Source organism: Pseudophryne corroboree, chromosome 4 (assembly GCF_028390025.1).
Source record: "Pseudophryne corroboree isolate aPseCor3 chromosome 4, aPseCor3.hap2, whole genome shotgun sequence".
Classification (NCBI taxonomy): Eukaryota; Metazoa; Chordata; class Amphibia; order Anura; family Myobatrachidae; genus Pseudophryne; species Pseudophryne corroboree.
Window position 1 is genome coordinate 111,170,987 of NC_086447.1, and position 22,419 is coordinate 111,193,405.

At 45.2% G+C, this 22,419-nt stretch overlaps 1 protein-coding gene and 1 long non-coding RNA gene across 3 annotated transcripts in view; one reads left to right on the plus strand and one right to left on the minus strand.

The window, feature by feature from the left end:
- The window catches only part of VSNL1 (visinin like 1), a 276,191-nt gene that overhangs the window by 158,053 nt on the left and 95,719 nt on the right, over nucleotides 1-22,419 (minus strand). The gene's annotated exons all lie outside the window — the stretch shown is intronic.
- LOC134909006 (uncharacterized) overlaps nucleotides 1-22,419 on the plus strand; it is a 103,722-nt gene that overhangs the window by 39,445 nt on the left and 41,858 nt on the right. For both annotated transcript variants that reach the window (XR_010175825.1, XR_010175826.1), the window contains one exon: nucleotides 2,037-2,098. This is a non-coding gene — a long non-coding RNA (uncharacterized LOC134909006). The remainder of the gene's footprint in view (nucleotides 1-2,036; nucleotides 2,099-22,419) is intronic.

The window sequence follows — 22,419 nt, forward strand, 5'->3', positions numbered from 1 at the left end:
CGTGGCAGTGGGTTGACTAGTGGGATGGCAACCCACCAGGGTGAAAATACTTCTAGGCAGCATGACACCCAACCCTGCTGCTCTACCAGCCAGGTGCTAGCTTGCCAATTACTGCACACGCACCTGTCCTGTCAGTTCTTAGGGTCTCTTACAACCTACCAGTCCAAGCAAATCCATATTTAAATGCAAATGAAGCTGTTCCTTTTTATCATAGTGGACTGTTTACTGATATCGCACAAATAACCAGGTATATTGTCAGGTTGACACAGGTCGCTGTGCAGTGTGAAAGGGTCACTTCAGAAATCCTGTGTCGCCTGACCTGGAAATTCAACCCGGGTTATTCCCGGGTTGAATACAGGGTCAAGAACAGTGTGAATGGGTTGCTGGGTTGGTGCGATCCGGGACTCGTTCACTACATAGGGAGAGGTGGAGCGGAGATGAGCTCAACTCCAGCACCGCCTCCTCCCCCGCCCCCCATGCCGGCTCCACCCGCCGCCGCTATGGCAACACAACCCGGCATACTGCCGGGTCCCACCCGGGAAGGACCCGTTTCCAATACCCGGGTGGCAACTCTTGGCAAAGCTTGTGCAATATAGAAAGGTTGGTTTTAAGGAACCTTCTTTTCTGTTTTGGAAAACCATGATACAGCGCAATCCAAGCCAAGATTATGATGGAGCTGACAGAGGCAGATCAGATTAATAAGATCAGGACCAGAAAATAAACTCTGTATAACTGGAGCCACACGGGTATGACTGGCACACAGACATTAAACAACGGGCACCTGCTTTCCAATCAGTGTCGTCTCTAACACCCCTTTTCCACTGCTGCTAAAACCTGGGTTTTTGCCTACCTGGGGAGCGACCAGAGTTGGACCTGGGTAGGCTGCAGTGTAAACCCGAGTGCAGTGTAAATGTCGCCAACCTGGGAATTACCCAATAAATAAAGCCAAAGTACCGATCACATAAATTATATAAAAACAAGATAGCTTTTGGCCCTATAAATACAAACCCACAATGATCTCTCCCTCTACATATAGCGTCCCCTGGATATATTTTCAGCTGATATTTTATTACTGTTTCCAGCCCGTGACTCAGCAGCCGGTGATAGTCAGATATTGCCAGGGAATCGGGCTGAGCTGATGGCTCGGGAGTGAGTCACTAACTTGGGAAGATGCATCTTGGTGAGAGTACAGAGAGCGGATGCAACAGACCCAGTCACTCATTTCCCTTTTGAATCCAAGTTAATTTACGTAGGAAGAGAACTGCATCTAGGTCGCCTGTGAATAAACTAGGCTGAGTGATGTGTTTATTGAGGCACCGCAGTGACTGAGTCTCAATACATTTTAGCTTTATTTAGTGTGTGCTTTTCCAAATCCTAATTACTCCCCACGTTAGCTGTGATCACTGTCGTGTGCCATCTCTTTGTTCTATGTCTATAGAGAACCGAGCAGGAAAAAAGCAGTATTAGGCAAAGAGCTATTTTTATGTATGCAATGCTAGAATACAGTATGACAGAAAGGAATCACATGTTCCCTGCTATTAAGGCATTACCGCAAAATGCCCAAAATGAGGAATTTAATCCTCACTTAAAGAACTAGGTAGTAATACGTGCAAATTACTCCATATACTGTAGATCTTTTTGACCAAGTGGGTTTATACAGAATAATTCATTTAATAGCCACATTTTATATATGGAAATTTAGTAAAGTGTTACCTTAAATTTTTTTCGCAAACAAAGTAATCAAGTAGGAAGCACCATCAACAACAAAGACTAAAGCAAAACAGCCTTAACCCACTCACCAGCACTTACCCCCATCCCCACACACCTCTATGGGCACAGCGGAAGTAGGCAATTTACAGACAAATATTAAACAGCAAAAATCTACGTAATGCCATCTTGAGATGGCATTACTTACACCCAGAAACATGGACCAGTGTAGCTGGAGGATTTGCTGGCTCCCCATCTGGTTAAACAATTGTGTACATACGCGTACATCTGCCACATATGCATATCTGACGCTACCCTTTCGTCCACAGCGTTAGGCTGCCAGCAACTGAGAAGACATCTTGGAGCAGGAAGATACGGCCGGTGATCAATGGTAAGGTAGGAATTAATGAACAGTGGTGGAACCTGAATATGTATTGCTGGGAGAAGCTGTGATACAAAATTAACCGTTTGAGCCACATAGCTTTGGTAAACAAGTACACCACTTGGATGGCAAAGTCCTGGGGGGTAAATATAATAGCCTGTGAATTGCAGGCATCTGCAACTTCCCAGTGAGTCTGGAAGATGCAATAAAGTACTGTAGAAATCATTTAGAAGGCACAACCTATGTTGGGAAATCACCGCCAATGTCTACAATTTGCAGGCTATAACTTTTCCACCCTTAAGTTACTTGCATTTATTAGTTACTAATACCCCTTTCAGACCGCCAGCTATGAACACGGGTTATTGGCAAATGAGCGCGCATAACCCGTGTTCATGTGCGGTCTGAACGGTGCAAGAGGTTGCGTGACCCGATATTTCAACCATGGTAGCGAGCAGAGTTGAACACGTGTTCAACCCGGCTCGCTGTGCGTTGTTAAGGGAAGCTGGGTCGATGCGACCTGTTCCCCCATTCACTGTGTGTGTACGGGCGGCGCTTGGAGATCACGTGATCTTCAAGCACCGCCCCTGCAGCTTCACTGCTGATGTCACCAACCCGGCAATAGGTTGAGCGACCTGGTATTCCAACTTGGGTAGTGAGCAGGGTCGGACACGTGTTCAACTCGGCTCGATGTGTGGTGTGAACGGGAGCCAGGTCGCTCGATGCGACCCGTTTCCCGCTCACTGTGTATGGACGGGCGGCGCTTGGGGATCATGTGATTTCCAAGTGCCGCCAACGCCGTGTCACCGCTAACGTCACCAACCCGGGCTTACAGCGGAAGCGGGGCGCCTGAGGCGGATCTCATCCTGGGAGCTCCCGTATCAGGCTCCCGGGTGCGACCCGCCTCAGGCGGTCTGAAAGGGGTTTAAGGTGTCGTCCTCACGATTATAACATGGTTTTCACTCTTACTCAACACTTTTGTTGATGACATTTCTCCAGACACGAATACTGTAGCTTGCAAACGTCAATATTGGGAGAGAGAATAAAATTACTTTGTGAACCACCTCTGAGATTTTCTCCTCCCGAGTCACGCCTTGCTAAAGAAATAAGGAGTTTACATTTTAGTACCTGACACTGACACAGCATAACGTAACATGAAAACAGAACACTACACATTTCTCAATGTGAGCTAGCGTTTCTATATTAAGTCAAGAAAATGCAGCTTCAGCGAATCATTAGCCTGCAGAAATACATCTACCCAACGCCCAAGCACTGCACACGTTATTGGAGTAATACTAGGACAAAACAGGTAGAGTGGGAGATCTTGGGCGTAGAATGCACATAGCTGAATAAGCCAAATCGTTTGATATTTTTCCTGGGAATAATACTTGCAAAATGCAAAATGGAAACTGCAAAACATCACTATACCAAAAACAATAGTTGGCTTATATAAAAAACCTTGTATGTTACCTTGCCTATTGAGCGGTTACAGAACGCAGAATGGCAATTACTATGAGGACCTCTAGCCCTCACGTTATCAATATTATATGCTGTATATGTTTCTTCTGCCTTTCTTTCAGAAGTATGGTCCCCATAGTGATTAATAAATCACTATTTTGAGGTTCTGTTAATGTTGTGTTTTCCTCCCGGTGAACGCAGAGAAGGCCAATGTACTTTGGATGATTCTAAAACCATTTCTAAGTAAATACCCTTAACCTTGAAATCAACCACACAGGAAATGTACAGTAAATACAATATCTTAATTTCTATGGGAATGTCTACATACAGTATATTTTTGTTTATGCTATATGCTTCTCAATGTATATTTAATAGTTCATTAATAGGCACACGCATATATAATAAAATATAATGGCATACAAAAAGTGCATTTATTTTGGCAACAGAAAAAAAGGAAAAAGATAAAATCAGTTTAAAATTTGTGCATTCATGAACCAGCAAAGTGCTGCTATGCTAAGAACTAGGGGGGATATCTACCAATGTTCGATTTGTCAGTTTTGAGAGATTTGGCATTCGATTTCCATTCGATTTTGACTTTGGAGATTTACTAAAGGCAAAATCGAATGTCAAATCAAACATAAAACTATGGGGGTCATTCCGAGTTGTTCGCTCGCAAGCAGATTTTAGCAGATTTGCTCATGCTAAGCCGCCGCCTACTGGGAGTGAATCTTAGCATCTTAAAATTGCGAACGAAGTATTCGCAATATTGCGATTACACACCTCGTAGCAGTTTCTGAGTAGCTCCAGACTTACTCGGCATCTGCGATCATTTCAGTGCTTGTCGTTCCTGGTTTGACGTCACAAACACACCCAGCGTTCGCCCAGACACTCCCCCGTTTCTCCGGCCACTCCTGCGTTTTTTCCGGAAACGGTAGCGTTTTTTCCCACACGCCCATAAAACGGCCTGTTTCCGCCCAGTAACACCCATTTCCTGTCAATCACATTACGATCGCCAGAACGATGAAAATGCCGTGAGTAAAATTCCTAAGTGCATAGCAAATTTACTTGGCGCAGTCGCAGTGCGGACATTGCGCATGCGCATTTAGCGGAAAATCGCTGCGATGCGAAGATTTTTACCGAGCGAACAACTTGGAATGACCCCCTATATTCAACCCAAATCCCTCTCAATATCGAATTTCTTAAAAACATCAATGTTTTCCCATAGTCAAATATAGGATCCCCTCATTTATTAAAGGTGCACACTAGGCGATATTTTAAACGTTAATTTTCACCCTTTTGGGCGTTATAGTTTGCAATATCGCCCAGTGTGTAACTATAAATGATGCGCTCTCCCACGGGTCGTTAACAACCCCTTCTGTCACCTTGTCACCTGTACATGCAGCTCAATTTTGACTTATCGTCCAAAACTGCATGTACGGGCCGGCAGTGGCGTGACGTCACTGAACAATATCATTAATAATATCGTACAGTGAGTATGCACTATGTCACCCGCCCGGGACGGTAGCGAAAACACTGGGCGATGGGTATTTGCATACGAAATGCTACGTTACAGTGTATTCCTGGAAATCACTGTAACATAGCACTTCATAAGCAGATACAGCCACAGCCGCACACAAAATATAGGCATTCCGCATATTATTTTAATCAGCAGAAGCTGCTTGTGTATCCTAGCCACATAGTAATGAGTAATGCAAATAAGATGTATTTTCATAAAAAAAGGCGCCCGACATTAGCAGAGCTGCCAGCTGACTCACGCCAGGAATCTCCTGCTGCATGGCGTATTGAGGGAAGATGTATGAGGTCGCATCTGTATCCAAGCAGAGGCAGAGGTCACAGTGTTAGCGGCCATGTGAGTGCTGTGTGCGGGTGGGTTGGTTGTGCATTAGTGTTCGGCATATGTGTAAGAGGCATTATGTGTGTCATGTGTAAAAATGCATTAATAATGTGCGGCAAATGTGTAAGCGGCACTATGTGTATAAGGGCATTAGTATTGTGCAGCATATGTATAAGATGCATTATGTGTGTCATTATGTGTAAAAGGGCATTAATAATGTGCGGCATATGTGTAAGGGACATTATGTGTATAAGGGCATTAATAAAGGTTGGCATAATGTGTAAAGCGCATTATGTTTATAAGGACATTAATAATGTGTGTCATATGTGTGAGGGGCATTACTGTGTGGCATTATGTGTATAAATACATTACTAATGTGTGGCATTATGTGTATAAGGTGCTCTACTGTGTGGCGTAACGTATAGAAAGGGCACTACTGTGTGGTCTAATGTGAATAAAGAGCAATATTGTATGGTGTAATGTGAATAAAGAGCAATATGGTATGGTGTAATGTGAATAAGGAGCAATTCAGTGTGATGTAATGTGAATAAGGGGCACTACTGTGAGGAGTAATGTATATAAGGTAAAGTGATACTACTGTGTGATGTAACGTGAATAAGGGACACTATCGCATGATAAAATGTGAAAAAAGTTGCACTACTGTGTGGTGTAATTTGAATTGGGGTTACTATTGTGTGGTCATGCCCCTTCCCAGCAAGAACACGTCCCTTTTTGTGCTTTGCACCAAATGTGTGCCCTGTTCCTATTTAAAATATAGGGGATAGGAACACCAAAATGAGGAATGTTGTGGGTGAAGGGTGATGGTGCTGGGAAAGGGGTGCAGGGTCAGAGGCGGAACTAGCGGTGGTGCTAGGGGGCACCAGACAAAATCTTGCCTAGGGCATCATATTGGTTAGGGGCGGCTCTGTGCAGAAGTGTTTCCATTTTTTCCCCCTATTAGTGTGCATGTGATACAGTTGACCCAATAGGAAGGAATGAGAAAGTCGAGTCCGATTTTGCATTAGATTTGGCTGGTGATTTCATGGTCATTTTTGGAAAGGAATTTCAAAATAGAACACAAAATCCCTTGTTAAAATCAACCAATATCGAATTCGATTTGTAAACTGGATCCAAAATCGAATATTAGTAAATGAGGGATTTTTTTAAGGGATTTTGCAGTTCGAACAGAATCGATTTCAGTTGATTTTATCGATTCATAAATTTGAATCCCAAATCGAACTTTAGTAAATTTACCCCCAGGAGTACTAGTGTTCAGCAAAGTAGCAGCACGTAAATCAGTAAGTAAATACTAATTATATTGGCTGAAAAAACCCTGGCAAACTCAAATATTCAAACTATTTATATGCATTAATTTATACACAGTATACGTAAACATTGTATGGTCTAACTAAAATTTTCAGTATATTGAATATATATATAATGGTAGGGAAGGGGGGAGCACACATAAAAAGTTAATACAGAAAAATTAAATTAGTCCAGTGCAATTTGGAAAATGCCACGGTTGCTGCACGCGCTGGCTGCTTGTGGACATTTAGACTACTCTTTATTAAGCATATGACCTTTTGATCACTATTGCATTTGTTCTGTTTAACTATGGCCCTCATTCCGAGTTGTTCGCTCGGTATTTTTCATCGCATCGCAGTGAAAATCCGCTTAGTACGCATGCGCAATGTTCGCACTGCGACTGCGCCAAGTAACTTTACTATGAAGAAAGTATTTTTACTCACGGCTTTTTCTTCGCTCCGGCGATCGTAATGTGATTGACAGGAAATGAGTGTTACTGGGCGGAAACACGGCGTTTCAGGGGCGTGTGGCTGAAAACGCTACCGTTTCCGGAAAAAACGCAGGAGTGGCCGGAGAAACGGTGGGAGTGCCTGGGCGAACGCTGGGTGTGTTTGTGACGTCAACCAGGAACGACAAGCACTGAACTGATCGCACAGGCAGAGTAAGTCTGGAGCTACTCTGAAACTGCTAAGTAGTTAGTAATCGCAATATTGCGAATACATCGGTCGCAATTTTAAGAAGCTAAGATTCACTCCCAGTAGGCGGCGGCTTAGCGTGTGTAACTCTGCTAAATTCGCCTTGCGACCGATCAACTCGGAATGAGGGCCTATGTCTTTTGTCATTAATAAGTGGTATAAAGCATAAATAAGATTTTACTTACCGATAAATCTATTTCTCGTAGTCCGTAGTGGATGCTGGGGACTCCGTCAGGACCATGGGGATTAGCGGCTCCGCAGGAGACAGGGCACAAAAATTAAGCTTTAGGATCAGGTGGTGTGCACTGGCTCCTCCCCCTATGACCCTCCTCCAAGCCTCAGTTAGGATACTGTGCCCGGACGAGCGTACACAATAAGGAAGGATTTTGAATCCCGGGTAAGACTCATACCAGCCACACCAATCACACCGTACAACTTGTGATCTGAACCCAGTTAACAGTATGACAACGTAGGAGCCTCTGAACAGACGGCTCACAACAAGAACAACCCGATTTTTTTGTAACAATAACTATGTACAAGTATTGCAGACAATCCGCACTTGGGATGGGCGCCCAGCATCCACTACGGACTACGAGAAATAGATTTATCGGTAAGTAAAATCTTATTTTCTCTAACGTCCTAGTGGATGCTGGGGACTCCGTCAGGACCATGGGGATTATACCAAAGCTCCCAAACGGGCGGGAGAGTGCGGATGACTCTACAGCACCGAATGAGAGAACTCCAGGTCCTCTTTAGCCAGGGTATCAAATTTGTAGAATTTTACAAACGTGTTCTCCCCCGACCACGTAGCTGCTCGGCAGAGTTGTAATGCCGAGACCCCTCGGGCAGCCGCCCAGGATGAGCCCACCTTCCTTGTGGAATGGGCCTTGACAGATTTAGGCTGTGGCAGGCCTGCCACAGAATGTGCAAGTTGAATTGTGCTACAAATCCAACGAGCAATCGTCTGCTTAGAAGCAGGAGCACCCAGCTTGTTGGGTGCATACAGTATAAACAGCGAGTCAGATTTTCTGACTCCAGCCGTCCTTGAAATATATATTTTCAATGCCCTTACAACGTCCAGCAACTTGGAATCCTCCAAATCGCTAGTAGCCGCAGGCACCACAATAGGCTGGTTCAGGTGAAACGCTGACACCACCTTAGGCAGAAAATGAGGACGCGTCCGCAGTTCTGCCCTGTCCGAATGGAAAATCAGATATGGGCTTTTATACGATAAAGCCGCCAATTCTGACACTCTCCTGGCTGAAGCCAGGGCCAGTAGCATGGTTACTTTCCATGTAAGATATTTCAAATCCGCCGATTTGAGTGGCTCAAACCAATGGGATTTGAGAAAATCCAAAAATAAGAATTTACTTACCGATAATTCTATTTCTCGGAGTCCGTAGTGGATGCTGGGGTTCCTGAAAGGACCATGGGGAATAGCGGCTCCGCAGGAGACAGGGCACAAAAAGTAAAGCTTTAGGATCAGGTGGTGTGCACTGGCTCCTCCCCCTATGACCCTCCTCCAAGCCAGTTAGGTACTGTGCCCGGACGAGCGTACACAATAAGGGAGGAATTTTGAATCCCGGGTAAGACTCATACCAGCCACACCAATCACACCGTACAACTTGTGATCTAAACCCAGTTAACAGTATGATAACAGCGGAGCCTCTGAAAAGATGGCTCACAACAATAATAACCCGATTTTTGTAACTATGTACAAGTATTGCAGATAATCCGCACTTGGGATGGGCGCCCAGCATCCACTACGGACTCCGAGAAATAGAATTATCGGTAAGTAAATTCTTATTTTCTCTATCGTCCTAGTGGATGCTGGGGTTCCTGAAAGGACCATGGGGATTATACCAAAGCTCCCAAACGGGCGGGAGAGTGCGGATGACTCTGCAGCACCGAATGAGAGAACTCCAGGTCCTCTTTTGCCAGGATATCAAATTTGTAGAATTTTACAAACGTGTTCTCCCCTGACCACGTAGCTGCTCGGCAGAGTTGTAATGCCGAGACCTCTCGGGCAGCCGCCCAAGATGAGCCCACCTTCCTTGTGGAATGGGCCTTAACCGATTTAGACTGTGGCAGGCCTGCCTCAGAATGTGCAAGTTGAATTGTGTTACAAATCCAACGAGCAATCGACTGCTTAGAAGCAGGCGCACCCAACTTGTTGGGTGCATACAGTATAAACAGCGAGTCAGATTTTCTGACTCCAGCTGTCCTGGAACATATTTTCAGGGCCCTGACAACTTCTAGCAACTTGGAGTCCTCCAAGTCCCTAGTAGGTGCAAGGCACCACAATAAGCTGGTTCAGGTGAAACACTGACACCACCTTAGGGAGAGAACTGGGGACGAGTCCGCAGCTCTGCCCTGTCCGAATGGACAAACAGATATGGGCTTTTTTGAGAAAAAACCACCAATTTGACACTCGCCTGGTCCAGGCCAGGGCCAAGAGCATGGTCACTTTTTATGTGAGATGCTTCAAATCCACATATTTGACTGGTTTTAAACCAATGTGATTTGAGGAATCCCAGAACTACGTTGAGATCCCACAGTGCCACTGGAGGCACAAAAAAGGGGTTTGTATATGCAATACTCCCTTGACAAACTTCTGGACTTCAGGAACTGAAGCCAATTCTTTCTGGAAGAAAATTTACAGGGCCGAATTTGAACCTTAATGGACCCCAATTTGAGGCCCATAGACACTCCTGTTTGCAGGAAATGCAGGAAACGACCGAGTTGAAATTTCTTTGTGGGGCCTTCCTGGCCTCACACCACGCAACATATTTTCGCCACACGTGGTGATAATGTTGTGCGGTCACCTCCTTTCTGGCTTTGACCAGGGTAGGAATGACCTCTTCCGGAATGCCTTTTTTCCCTTAGGATCCGGCTTTCCATCGCCATGCCGACAAACGCAGCTGCGGTAAGTCTTGGAACAGACATGGTACTTGCTGAAGCAAGTCCCTTCTTAGCGGCAGAGGCCATAAGACCTCTGTAAGCATCTCTTGAAGTTCCGGGTACCAAGTCCTTCTTGGCCAATCCGGAGCCATGAGTATAGTTCTTACTCCTCTACGTCTTATAATTCTCAGCACCTTAGGTATGAGAAACAGAGGAGGGAACACATACACCGACTGGTACACCCACGGTGTTACCAGAACGTCCACATCTATTGCCTGAGGGTTTCTTGACCTGGCGCAATACCTGTCCCGTTTTTTGTTCAGACGGGACGCCATCATGTCCACCTTTGGTATTTCCCAACGGTTTACAATCATGTGGAAAAAACTTCTCAATGAAGTTTCCACTCTCCCGGGTGGAGGTCGTGCTGAGGAAGTCTGCTTCCCAGTTTCCATTCCCGGGATGAAAAACTGCTGACAGTGTTATCACATGATTTTCCGCCCAGCGAAAAGTCCTTGCAGTTTCTGCCATTGCCCTCCTGCTTCTTGTGTCGCCCTGTCTGTTTACGTGGGCGACTGCCGTGATGTTTTTCCCACTGGATCAATACCGGCTGACCTTGAAGCAGAGGTCTTGCTAAGCTTAGAGCATTATAAATTTACCCTTAGCTCCAGTATTTTTATGTGGAGAAAAGTCTCCATACTTGATCACACTCCCTGGAAATTTTTCCCTTGTGTGACTGCTCCCCAGCCTCTCAGGCTGGGCTACGTGGTTACCAGCATCCAATCCTGAATGCCGAATCTGCGGCCCTCTAGAAGATGAGCACTCTATAACCACCACAGGAGAGACACCCTTGTCCTTGGATATTGGGTTATCCGCTGATGCATCTGAAGATGCGATCCGGACCATTTGTCCAGCAGATCCCACTGAAAAGTTCTTACGTGAAATCTGCCGAATGGAATTGCTTCGTAGGAAGCCACCATTTTTACCAGGACCCTTGTGCAATGATAGATATACCAAGCAAATGGATGATCGGGCGCTTTCAGGTGCTGTGTCTCTAATGCTGCTGCTATAATAATTTGGGGGTAGTCAAGCCCCAACTATATATCAAAGAAAACCAAAAGAAAGGATAGCAGCGCTAATGGTGTTGCATAAAAATTCTTAATGAAAAGGATTGAGTGAAAAAATCATTAGTTTAATAAAACATGAAATTAGGCCTCAATAAAACACTGGATCTAAGATCCATATAAAGCAAGTTAAAACATGACAATTGATAGGTTAGCATGTGTGGGTCGATAAATTGTAGCTGCCTATCATAATACCATCCGTTCCTATTAATACAACTGGGTTGAAGGGCAGAGGGGGACAGACTAACAGTGTAGTCACACCAGTACACGTTACCCAACGTCCGCTAGAGGAGTAGTCCCTTAAGAGAGTCTCTGTTGTTGTATCTCATAAACCAGCCAGGTTCGGGATCCTCAATTAGTGCGGTGTCCTCTTCATAGAGATGGGGGTGAAGGTGTCTTGAGAAGGTTGGATGAGTGTCCCGTATTTCCCTCTGAAGTTGGCAAAATCAGTTGGCAAAGTCCAGTTGTTGGTCCGGATGGATAAGGACGGCAGCAAATATCACACTTAGTGACCCAAGTAGCCTCCTCCTGACGCGTTTCACTGCAAGCAGTGCAGCTTTATCAAAGGTGACTTGGGTGGGCTACTAGCAGGGAATTTATACCCTTGATGATTAACAAACAATGTGCAGCTGTTTCACTCAATCCTTTAAATCAAGCTCATTATTGATAAAAACACTTCTATAATCCCAACAGTAATGCTATTAGGTTCCTAGGACAGACTCAGACATCTACATTAACGTTTTGCTGTAAATTGGCTCAGAAAAATAAATATATTTACCACGAACGGACCTCTGTTTAGAGAAGTGCTTCCGGGTCGGGGGGCGTCTATTAGTATAGACCATAATAATCTTCCAATTCTTATTTGATTTATTTAGAATACTTGCTTCACCCTGATGTTCATACAAGCATACTGACAATACCCTGCCATATAGATGGAAAAATGTATTTGACTACGATCTAAAGCATAATGCTTTGATCGTATCTTTTGTTAGCGGCGTCTTACTTCCGCCCTGTGGAACGCATTTGCGTTCCACCATTATATGCGGCGGAACTGGTCTCCCGGCAACATCCGTCTAGCGGATCTGGTATCTAGCAGTTCTCTAGTGCCTCTGGGATTTGTAGTTTAGTGTCCTATTGCATATCTAAACAGGATCGTCCTGCCCGTTGGCATGGCGACCCGCAACCTAATATACAGGTGTTTTTACAACCAAAAAAATAAACAAACATATTTAGAGCACCATTGAGAGGAGATATAGTATTTGCTGTTGTATATCTGAACAGGATCACCCTGCCCGTTGGCATGGCGACCCGCAGCAGAATATTTAGATGTTCTAAAACCAAGAAGTAAACAAACATATTTAGAGAATCATTGAGAGGAGATGTAGTGTCTACTTTGTTTCTTTTCTCTCTACTTTCCCCTCTCCCTTCAAATAGACCTCACTTTATAATCCTTAATCTTAACATATTCCTAAGGATTAATTCCAGATTGGATTGTTTTTGGCTTCTATGCTCTTATTGAAGTATCTATAATTTTCCCTCACTGGATGTTGATTTTTTTAAAGGTGATTTGGTATGTTATAAGGTGTATTTAATGTTTTTATAGTCTATACAGACTTTATAAGGGAAAGTATATCGATGTGGGAGACATCGGCTCACACCTAATTATTCCTTCTACAGAAATATCCATTGATATACCTAACCCATAGGATATAGATATTGTGGTAAGAATGAGAAAGTGGTTTACAGTTTTAATGTCTCCATTTTTTCTGTTTAGTCTAATTTATTAGCATTGTTATTGTTTATTGTTTGATATATGATTTATATTGCCATTTTATTTATCCAATGGGTATATTAATCTTATTCCTATATGAAGAGGAAGTGAAAAAGGAAAAAAGAGGGAAAGGAAAGGCAAGAAAACAAGGAAGGACAAAAATGGGGGGGGGGGGGGGAAAGGGGAGGGGGGGGAAAGGGAGGGAGGGGAAGGGGGGAATGGGGGAGAGCAAAGAAGGCGGCCAAACACATCCCATTATCAAGGATACAATATATCCACAAGGAACAAATTGAATCTTAGAAGTAAAAATCTCCGTGTCCCTAATCTTATCTCCAATACAGATCCACATTAATTTTTGGGAAAAGACTGGATAGAGAGAGCACTGACCACCCCTTTGTTGTTTATACCTTATTGGTTTAATATATGCTGTTACTCTTATAGCTAAAAAACTCAAATCACAGTATTCAGTTCTACCGTCTCATTCAGGCCCTCGGGAAATATACTGTTCATCTGGTACATCCAAAAGACCTCCTGTCTGCATAATCTTTTGTACCTGTCGCACACCATACGTGGGGGCGACAGGTACAAAAGATTATGCAGACAGGAGGTCTTTTGGATGTACCAGATGAACAGTATATTTCCCGAGGGCCTGAATGAGACGGTAGAACTGAATACTGTGATTTGAGTTTTTTAGCTATAAGAGTAACAGCATATATTAAACCAATAAGGTATAAACAACAAAGGGGTGGTCAGTGCTCTCTCTATCCAGTCTTTTCCCAAAAATTAATGTGGATCTGTATTGGAGATAAGATTAGGGACACGGAGATTTTTACTTCTAAGATTCAATTTGTTCCTTGTGGATATATTGTATCCTTGATAATGGGATGTGTTTGGCCGCCTTCTTTGCTCTCCCCCATTCCCCCCTTCCCCTCCCTCCCTTTCCCCCCCCTCCCCTTTCCCCCCCCCCCCCCCATTTTTGTCCTTCCTTGTTTTCTTGCCTTTCCTTTCCCTCTTTTTTCCTTTTTCACTTCCTCTTCATATAGGAATAAGATTAATATACCCATTGGATAAATAAAATGGCAATATAAATCATATATCAAACAATAAACAATAACAATGCTAATAAATTAGACTAAACAGAAAAAATGGAGACATTAAAACTGTAAACCACTTTCTCATTCTTACCACAATATCTATATCCTATGGGTTAGGTATATCAATGGATATTTCTGTAGAAGGAATAATTAGGTGTGAGCCGATGTCTCCCACATCGATATACTTTCCCTTATAAAGTCTGTATAGACTATAAAAACATTAAATACACCTTATAACATACCAAATCACCTTTAAAAAAATCAACATCCAGTGAGGGAAAATTATAGATACTTCAATAAGAGCATAGAAGCCAAAAACAATCCAATCTGGAATTAATCCTTAGGAATATGTTAAGATTAAGGATTATAAAGTGAGGTCTATTTGAAGGGAGAGGGGAAAGTAGAGAGAAAAGAAACAAAGTAGACACTACATCTCCTCTCAATGATTCTCTAAATATGTTTGTTTACTTCTTGGTTTTAGAACATCTAAATATTCTGCTGCGGGTCGCCATGCCAACGGGCAGGGTGATCCTGTTCAGATATACAACAGCAAATACTATATCTCCTCTCAATGGTGCTCTAAATATGTTTGTTTATTTTTTTGGTTGTAAAAACACCTGTATATTAGGTTGCGGGTCGCCATGCCAACGGGCAGGACGATCCTGTTTAGATATGCAATAGGACACTAAACTACAAATCCCAGAGGCACTAGAGAACTGCTAGATACCAGATCCGCTAGACGGATGTTGCCGGGAGACCAGTTCCGCCGCATATAATGGTGGAACGCAAATGCGTTCCACAGGGCGGAAGTAAGACGCCGCTAACAAAAGATACGATCAAAGCATTATGCTTTAGATCGTAGTCAAATACATTTTTCCATCTATATGGCAGGGTATTGTCAGTATGCTTGTATGAACATCAGGGTGAAGCAAGTATTCTAAATAAATCAAATAAGAATTGGAAGATTATTATGGTCTATACTAATAGACGCCCCCCGACCCGGAAGCACTTCTCTAAACAGAGGTCCGTTCGTGGTAAATATATTTATTTTTCTGAGCCAATTTACAGCAAAACGTTAATGTAGATGTCTGAGTCTGTCCTAGGAACCTAATAGCATTACTGTTGGGATTATAGAAGTGTTTTTATCAATAATGAGCTTGATTTAAAGGATTGAGTGAAACAGCTGCACATTGTTTGTTAATCATCAAGGGTATAAATTCCCTGCTAGTAGCCCACCCAAGTCACCTTTGATAAAGCTGCACTGCTTGCAGTGAAACGCGTCAGGAGGAGGCTACTTGGGTCACTAAGTGTGATATTTGCTGCCGTCCTTATCCATCCGGACCAACAACTGGACTTTGCCAACTGATTTTGCCAACTTCAGAGGGAAATACGGGACACTCATCCAACCTTCTCAAGACACCTTCACCCCCATCTCTATGAAGAGGACACCGCACTAATTGAGGATCCCGAACCTGGCTGGTTTATGAGATACAACAACAGAGACTCTCTTAAGGGACTACTCCTCTAGCGGACGTTGGGTAACGTGTACTGGTGTGACTACACTGTTAGTCTGTCCCCCTCTGCCCTTCAACCCAGTTGTATTAATAGGAACGGATGGTATTATGATAGGCAGCTACAATTTATCGACCCACACATGCTAACCTATCAATTGTCATGTTTTAACTTGCTTTATATGGATCTTAGATCCAGTGTTTTATTGAGGCCTAATTTCATGTTTTATTAAACTAATGATTTTTTCACTCAATCCTTTTCATTAAGAATTTTTATGCAACACCATTAGCGCTGCTATCCTTTCTTTTGGTTTCCCTTGTGCAATGATGCACTGTTTTTAGGAGGTTCCTGACTTGCTCGGATAACTCCCTGGCTTTCTCTTCCGGGAGAAACACCTTTTTCTGGACTGTGTCCAGAATCATCCCTAGGCACAGCAGACGTGTCGTCGGGATCAGCTGCGATTTTGGAATATTTAGAATCCACCCGTGCTGATTGTAGCAGTATCCGAGATAGTGCTACTCCGACCTCCAACTGTTCCCTGGACTATGCCCCTATCAGGAGATCGTCCAAGTAAGGGATAATTAAGACGCCTTTTCTTCGAAGAAGAATCATCAATTCGGCCATTACCTTGGTAAAGACCCCGGGGTGCCGTGGACAATCCAAACGGCAGCGTCTGAAACTGATAGTGACAGTTCTGCACCACGAACCTGAGGTACCCTTAGTGAGAAGGGCAAATTTGGGACATAGAGGTAAGCATCCCTGATGTCCCGGGACACTATATAGTCCCCTTCTTCCTGGTTCGTTATCACTGCTCTGAGTGACTTCATCTTAATTTGAACCTTTGTAAGTGTTCAAAAAAAAATTTTTAGAATAAGTCTCACCTAGCCTTCTGGCTTCAGTACCACAATATAGTGTGGAATAATACCCCTTTTCTGTAGTAGGAGGGGTAATTTAATTATCACCTGCTGGGAATACAGCTTGTGAATTTTTTTCCATACTACCTCCTTGTCGGAGGGAGACTTGGTAAAGCAGACTTCAGGAGCCTGCGAAGGGGAAACGTCTCGACATTCCCATCTGTACCCCCGGGATACTACTTGTAGGATCCAGGGGTCCTGTACGGTCTCAGCGCCATGCTGAGAACTTGTCAGACGCGGTGGAACGCTTCTGTTCCTGGGAATGGGCTGCCTGCTGCAGTCTTCTTCCCTTTCCTCTATCCCTGGGCAGATATGATCTTATAGGGACGAGAGGACTGAGGCTGAAAAGACGGTGTCTTTTTCTGCAGAGATGCGACTTAGGGTAAAAAACGGTGGATTTTCCAGCAGTTGCCGTGACCACCAGGTCCGATGGACCGACCCCAAACAAGTCCTCTTCCTTTATACGGCCATACTGTGCCGTTTGGAATCTGCATCACCTGACCACTGTCGTGTCCATAACATCTTCTGGCAGTTATGGACATCGCGTTTATTCATGATGCCAGAGTGCAAATATCCCTCTGTGCATCTCGCATATATAGAAATGCTCTATAGTCAATAAAATACTGTCCCTGTCAAGGGTATCAATATTTTTAGTCAGGGAATCCGACCAAGCCACCCTAGCTCTGCACATCCAGGCTGAGGCGATCGCTGGCCGCAGTATAACACCAGTATGTGTGTATATACTTTTTATTATATTTTCCAGCCTTGTCAGCTGGTCCTTGAGGACGGCCCTATCTATAGACGGTACCGCCACTTGTTTTGATAAGCGTGTGAGCGCCTTATCCACCTTAAGGGGTGTTTCCCAACGCGCCCTAACTTCTGGCGGGAAAGGGTATACCGCCCATAATTTTCTATCGGGGGGAACCCACGCATCATCACACACTTTATTTAATTTATCTGATTCAGGAAAAACTATGGTAGTTTTTTCACATCCCACATAATACCCTCTTTTGTGGTACTTGTAGTATCAGAAATACGTAACACCTCCTTCATTGCCTTTAACGTGTGGCCCTAATAAGGAATACGTTTGTTTATTCACCGTCGACACTGGATTCAGTGTCCCTGTCTGTGTCTGTGTCGACCGACTAAAGTAAACGGGCGTTTTAAAAACCCTTGACGGTGTTTTTGAGACGTCTGGACCGTACTAATTGTTTGTCGGACGTCTCATGTCGTCAACCGACCTTGCAGCGTGTTGACATTATCACGTAATTTCCTAAATAAGCCATCCATTCCGGTGTCGACTCCCTAGAGAGTGACATCACCATTACAGGCAATTGCTCCGCCTCCTCACCAACATCGTCCTCCTACCTGTCGACACACACGTACCGACACACAGCACACACACAGGGAATGCTCTGATAGAGGACAGGACCCACTAGCCCTTTGGAGAGACAGAGGGAGAGTTTGCCAGCACACACCAAAAACGCTATAATTATATAGGGACAACCTTATATAAGTGTTTTCCCTTATAGCATCTTAATATATATATATAAGCATATCGCCAAATTAGTGCCCCCCCTCTCTGTTTTAACCCTGTTTCTGTAGTGCAGTGCAGGGGAGAGCCTGGGAGCCTTCCCTCCAGCCTTTCTGTGAGGGAAAATGGCGCTGTGTGCTGAGGAGATAGGCCCCGCCCCTTTTTCGGCGGCCTCGTCTCCCGCTCTTAACGGATTCTGGCAGGGGTTAAATATCTCCATATAGCCTCCGGAGGCTATATGTGAGGTATTTTTAGCCAAAATAGGTATTCATTTTGCCTCCCAGGGCGCCCCCCTCCCAGCGCCCTGCACCCTCAGTGACTGCCGTGTGAAGTGTGCTGAGAGGAAAATGGCGCACAGCTGCAGTGCTGTGCGCTACCTTTAGAAGACTGAGGAGTCTTCTGCCGCCGATTCTGGACCTCTTCTTACTTCAGCATCTGCAAGGGGGCCGGCGGCAAGGCTCCGGTGACCATCCAGGCTGTACCTGTGATCGTCCCTCTGGAGCTGATGTCCAGTAGCCAAGAAGCCAATCCATCCTGCACGCAGGTGAGTTCACTTCTTCTCCCCTAAGTCCCTCGTTGCAGTGATCCTGTTGCCAGCAGGACTCACTGTAAAATAAAAAACCTAAGCTAAACTTTCCTAAGCAGCTCTTTAGGAGAGCCACCTAGATTGCACCCTTCTCGGCCGGGCACAAAAATCTAACTGGCTTGGAGGAGGGTCATAGGGGGAGGAGCCAGTGCACACCACCTGATCCTAAAGCTTTACTTTTTGTGCCCTGTCTCCTGCGGAGCCGCTATTCCCCATGGTCCTTTCAGGAACCCCAGCATCCACTAGGACGATAGAGAAACTACATTAAGGTCCCACGGAGCCACTGGGGGCACAACCGGGGGCTGTATATGTAGTACTCCTTTTACAAAAGTCTGGACTTCAGGAACTGAAGCCAATTCTTTCTGGAAGAAAATCGACAGGGCCGAAATTTGAACCTTAATGGACCCCAACTTGAGGCCCATAGACAATCCTGTTTGCAGGAAATGTAGGAATCGACCCAATTGAAATTCCTCCGTGGGGGCCTTCCTGGCCTCACACCACGCAACATATTTTCTCCAAATGCGGTGATAATGTTGTGCAGTCACCTCCTTCCTGGCTTTAACCAGTGTAGGAATGACCTCTTCTGGAATGCCTTTTTCCCTTAGGATTCGGCATTCAACCGCCACGCCGTCAAACGCAGCCGCGGTAAGTCTTGGAATAGACACGGTCCCTGCTGGATCAGGTCCCGTCTTAGAGGTAGAGGCCACGGATTTTCCGTGAGCATCTCCTGAAGTTCCGGGTACCAAGTTCTTCTTGGCCAATCCGGAGCCACGAGTATCGTTCTTACTCCCCTTTGCCGTATAATTCTCAGTACTTTGGGTATGAGAGGCAGAGGAGGAAACACATACACTGACTGGAACACCCACGGTGTTACCAGAGCGTCCACAGCTATTGCCTGAGGGTCTCTTGACCTGGCGCAATACCTGTCCAGTTTTTTGTTGAGGCGAGACGCCATCATATCCACCTTTGGTTTTTCCCAACGGTTCACAATCATGTGGAAAACTTCTGGATGAAGTCCCCACTCTCCCGGGTGTAGATCGTGTCTGCTGAGGAAGTCTGCTTCCCAGTTGTCCACTCCCGGAATGAACACTGCTGACAGTGCTATCACATGATCTTCCGCCCAGCGAAGAATCCTTGCAGCTTCTGCCATTGCTCTCCTGCTTCTTGTGCCGCCCTGTCTGTTTACGTGGGCGACTGCCGTGATGTTGTCCGACTGGATCAACACCGGCTGACCCTGAAGCAGGGGTTTTGCCAGGCTTAGAGCATTGTAAATCGCTCTTAGCTCCAGTATATTTATGTGAAGAGACATCTCCAGGCTTGACCATACTCCCTGGAAGTTTCTTCCCTGTGTGACCGCTCCCCAGCCTCTCAGACTGGCATCCGTGGTCACCAGGACCCAGTCCTGTATGCCGAATCTGCGGCCTTCTAACAGATGAGCACTCTGCAACCACCACAGAAGAGACACCCTTGTCCGTGGCGATAAGGTTATCCGCTGATGCATCTGCAGATGCGATCCGGACCATTTGTCCAGCAGATCCCACTGAAAAGTTTGTGCGTGGAATCTGCCGAATGGGATTGCTTCGTAAGAAGCCACCATCTTTCCCAGGACTCTTGTGCATTGATGCACAGACACTTTTCCTGGTTTTAGGAGGTTCCTGACAAGTTCGGATAACTCCTTGGCTTTCTCCTCCGGAAGAAACACCTTTTTCTGAACCGTGTCCAGAATCATTCCCAGGAACAGCAGACGTGTTGTCGGGGTCAACTGAGATTTTGGAAAATTCAGAATCCACCCGTGTTGTTGCAGCACTACTTGGGTTAGTGCTACTCCGTCCTCCAGCTGTTCTCTGGACCTTGCCCTTATCAGGAGATCGTCCAAGTAAGGGATAATTAATACGCCTCTTCTTCGCAGAAGAATCATCATTTCGGCCATTACCTTGGTAAAGACCCGAGGTGCCGTGGACAATCCAAACGGCAGCGTCTGAAACTGATAATGACAGTTTTGCACCACGAACCTGAGGTACCCTTGATGTGAAGGGCAAATTGGGACATGCAGGTAAGCATCTTTTATGTCCAGGGACACCATAAAGTCCCCTTCTTCCAGATTCGCTATCACTGCTCTGAGTGATTCCATCTTGAACTTGAATTTTTGTATGTACAGGTTCAAAGATTTCAGATTTAGAATAGGTCTTACCGAGCCGTCCGGCTTCGGTACCACAAATAGCGTGGAGTAATACCCCTTTTCCTGTTGTAGGAGGGGTACCTTGACTATCACCTGCTGAGAAAACAGCTTGTGAATGGCTTCCAATACCGTCGCCCTGTCTGAGGGAGACGTTGGCAAAGCAGACTTTAGGAACCGGCGAGGGGGAGACTTCTCGAATTCCAACCTGTAACCCTGAGATACTACCTGCAGGATCCAGGGGTCCACCTATGAGCAAGCCCACTGCGCGCTGAAATTCTTGAGTCGACCCCCCACCGTTCCTGAGTCCGCTTGTAAAGCCCCAGCGTCATGCTGAGGGCTTTGCAGAACCCGCGGAGGGCTTCTGTTCCTGGGAAGGAGCTGCTTGCTGCCCTCTCTTACCCTTTCCTCTGCCTCGGGGCAGATATGACTGTCCTTTTGCCCGCTTCTTATAGGACCGAAAGGACTGCGGCTGAAAAGACGGTGTCTTTTTCTGTTGGGAGGGGGTCTGAGGTAAAAAGGTGGATTTCCCGGCAGTTGCCGTGGCCACCAAATCCGATAGACCGACGCCAAATAATTCCTCCCCTTTATACGGCAATACTTCCATATGCCGTTTGGAATCCGCATCACCTGACCACTGTCGTGTCCATAAACTTCTTCTGGCAGATATGGACATCGCACTTACTCTCGATGCCAGAGTGCAAATATCCCTCTGAGCATCTCGCATATAAAGAAAAGCATCCTTTAATTGCTCTAAAGTCTGTAAAATACTGTCCCTATCCAGGGTATCAATATTTTCAGTCAGGGAATCCGACCAGACCACCCCAGCACTGCACATCCAGGCTGAGGCGATGGCTGGTCGCAGTATAACACCAGTATGTGTGTATATACTTTTTAGGGTAGTTTCCAGCCTCCTATCAGCTGGATCCTTGAGGGCGGCCGTATCAGGAGACGGTAACGCCACTTGTTTTGATAAGCGTGTGAGCGCCTTATCCACCTTAGGGGGTGTTTCCCAGCGCGCCCTAACCTCTGGCGGGAAAGGGTATAATGCCAATAACTTTTTTGAAATTAGCACTTTTCTATCTGGGTTAACCCACGCTTCATCACATACATCATTCAATTCCTCTGATTCAGGAAAAACTACAGGTAGTTTTTTTTTTTTTTTTTTTCACCCCCCCACATAATACCCCTTTTTGTGGTACTTGTAGTATCAGAGATATGCAAAGCCTCCTTCATTGCCGTGATCATATAACGTGTGGCCCTACTGGAAAATACGTTTGTTTCTTCACCGTCGACACTAGATTCAGTGTCCGTGTCTGGGTCTGTGTCGACCGACTGAGGTAAAGGGCGTTTTACAGCCCCTGACGGTGTCTGAGACGCCTGGGCAGGTACTAACTGGTTTTCCGGCCGT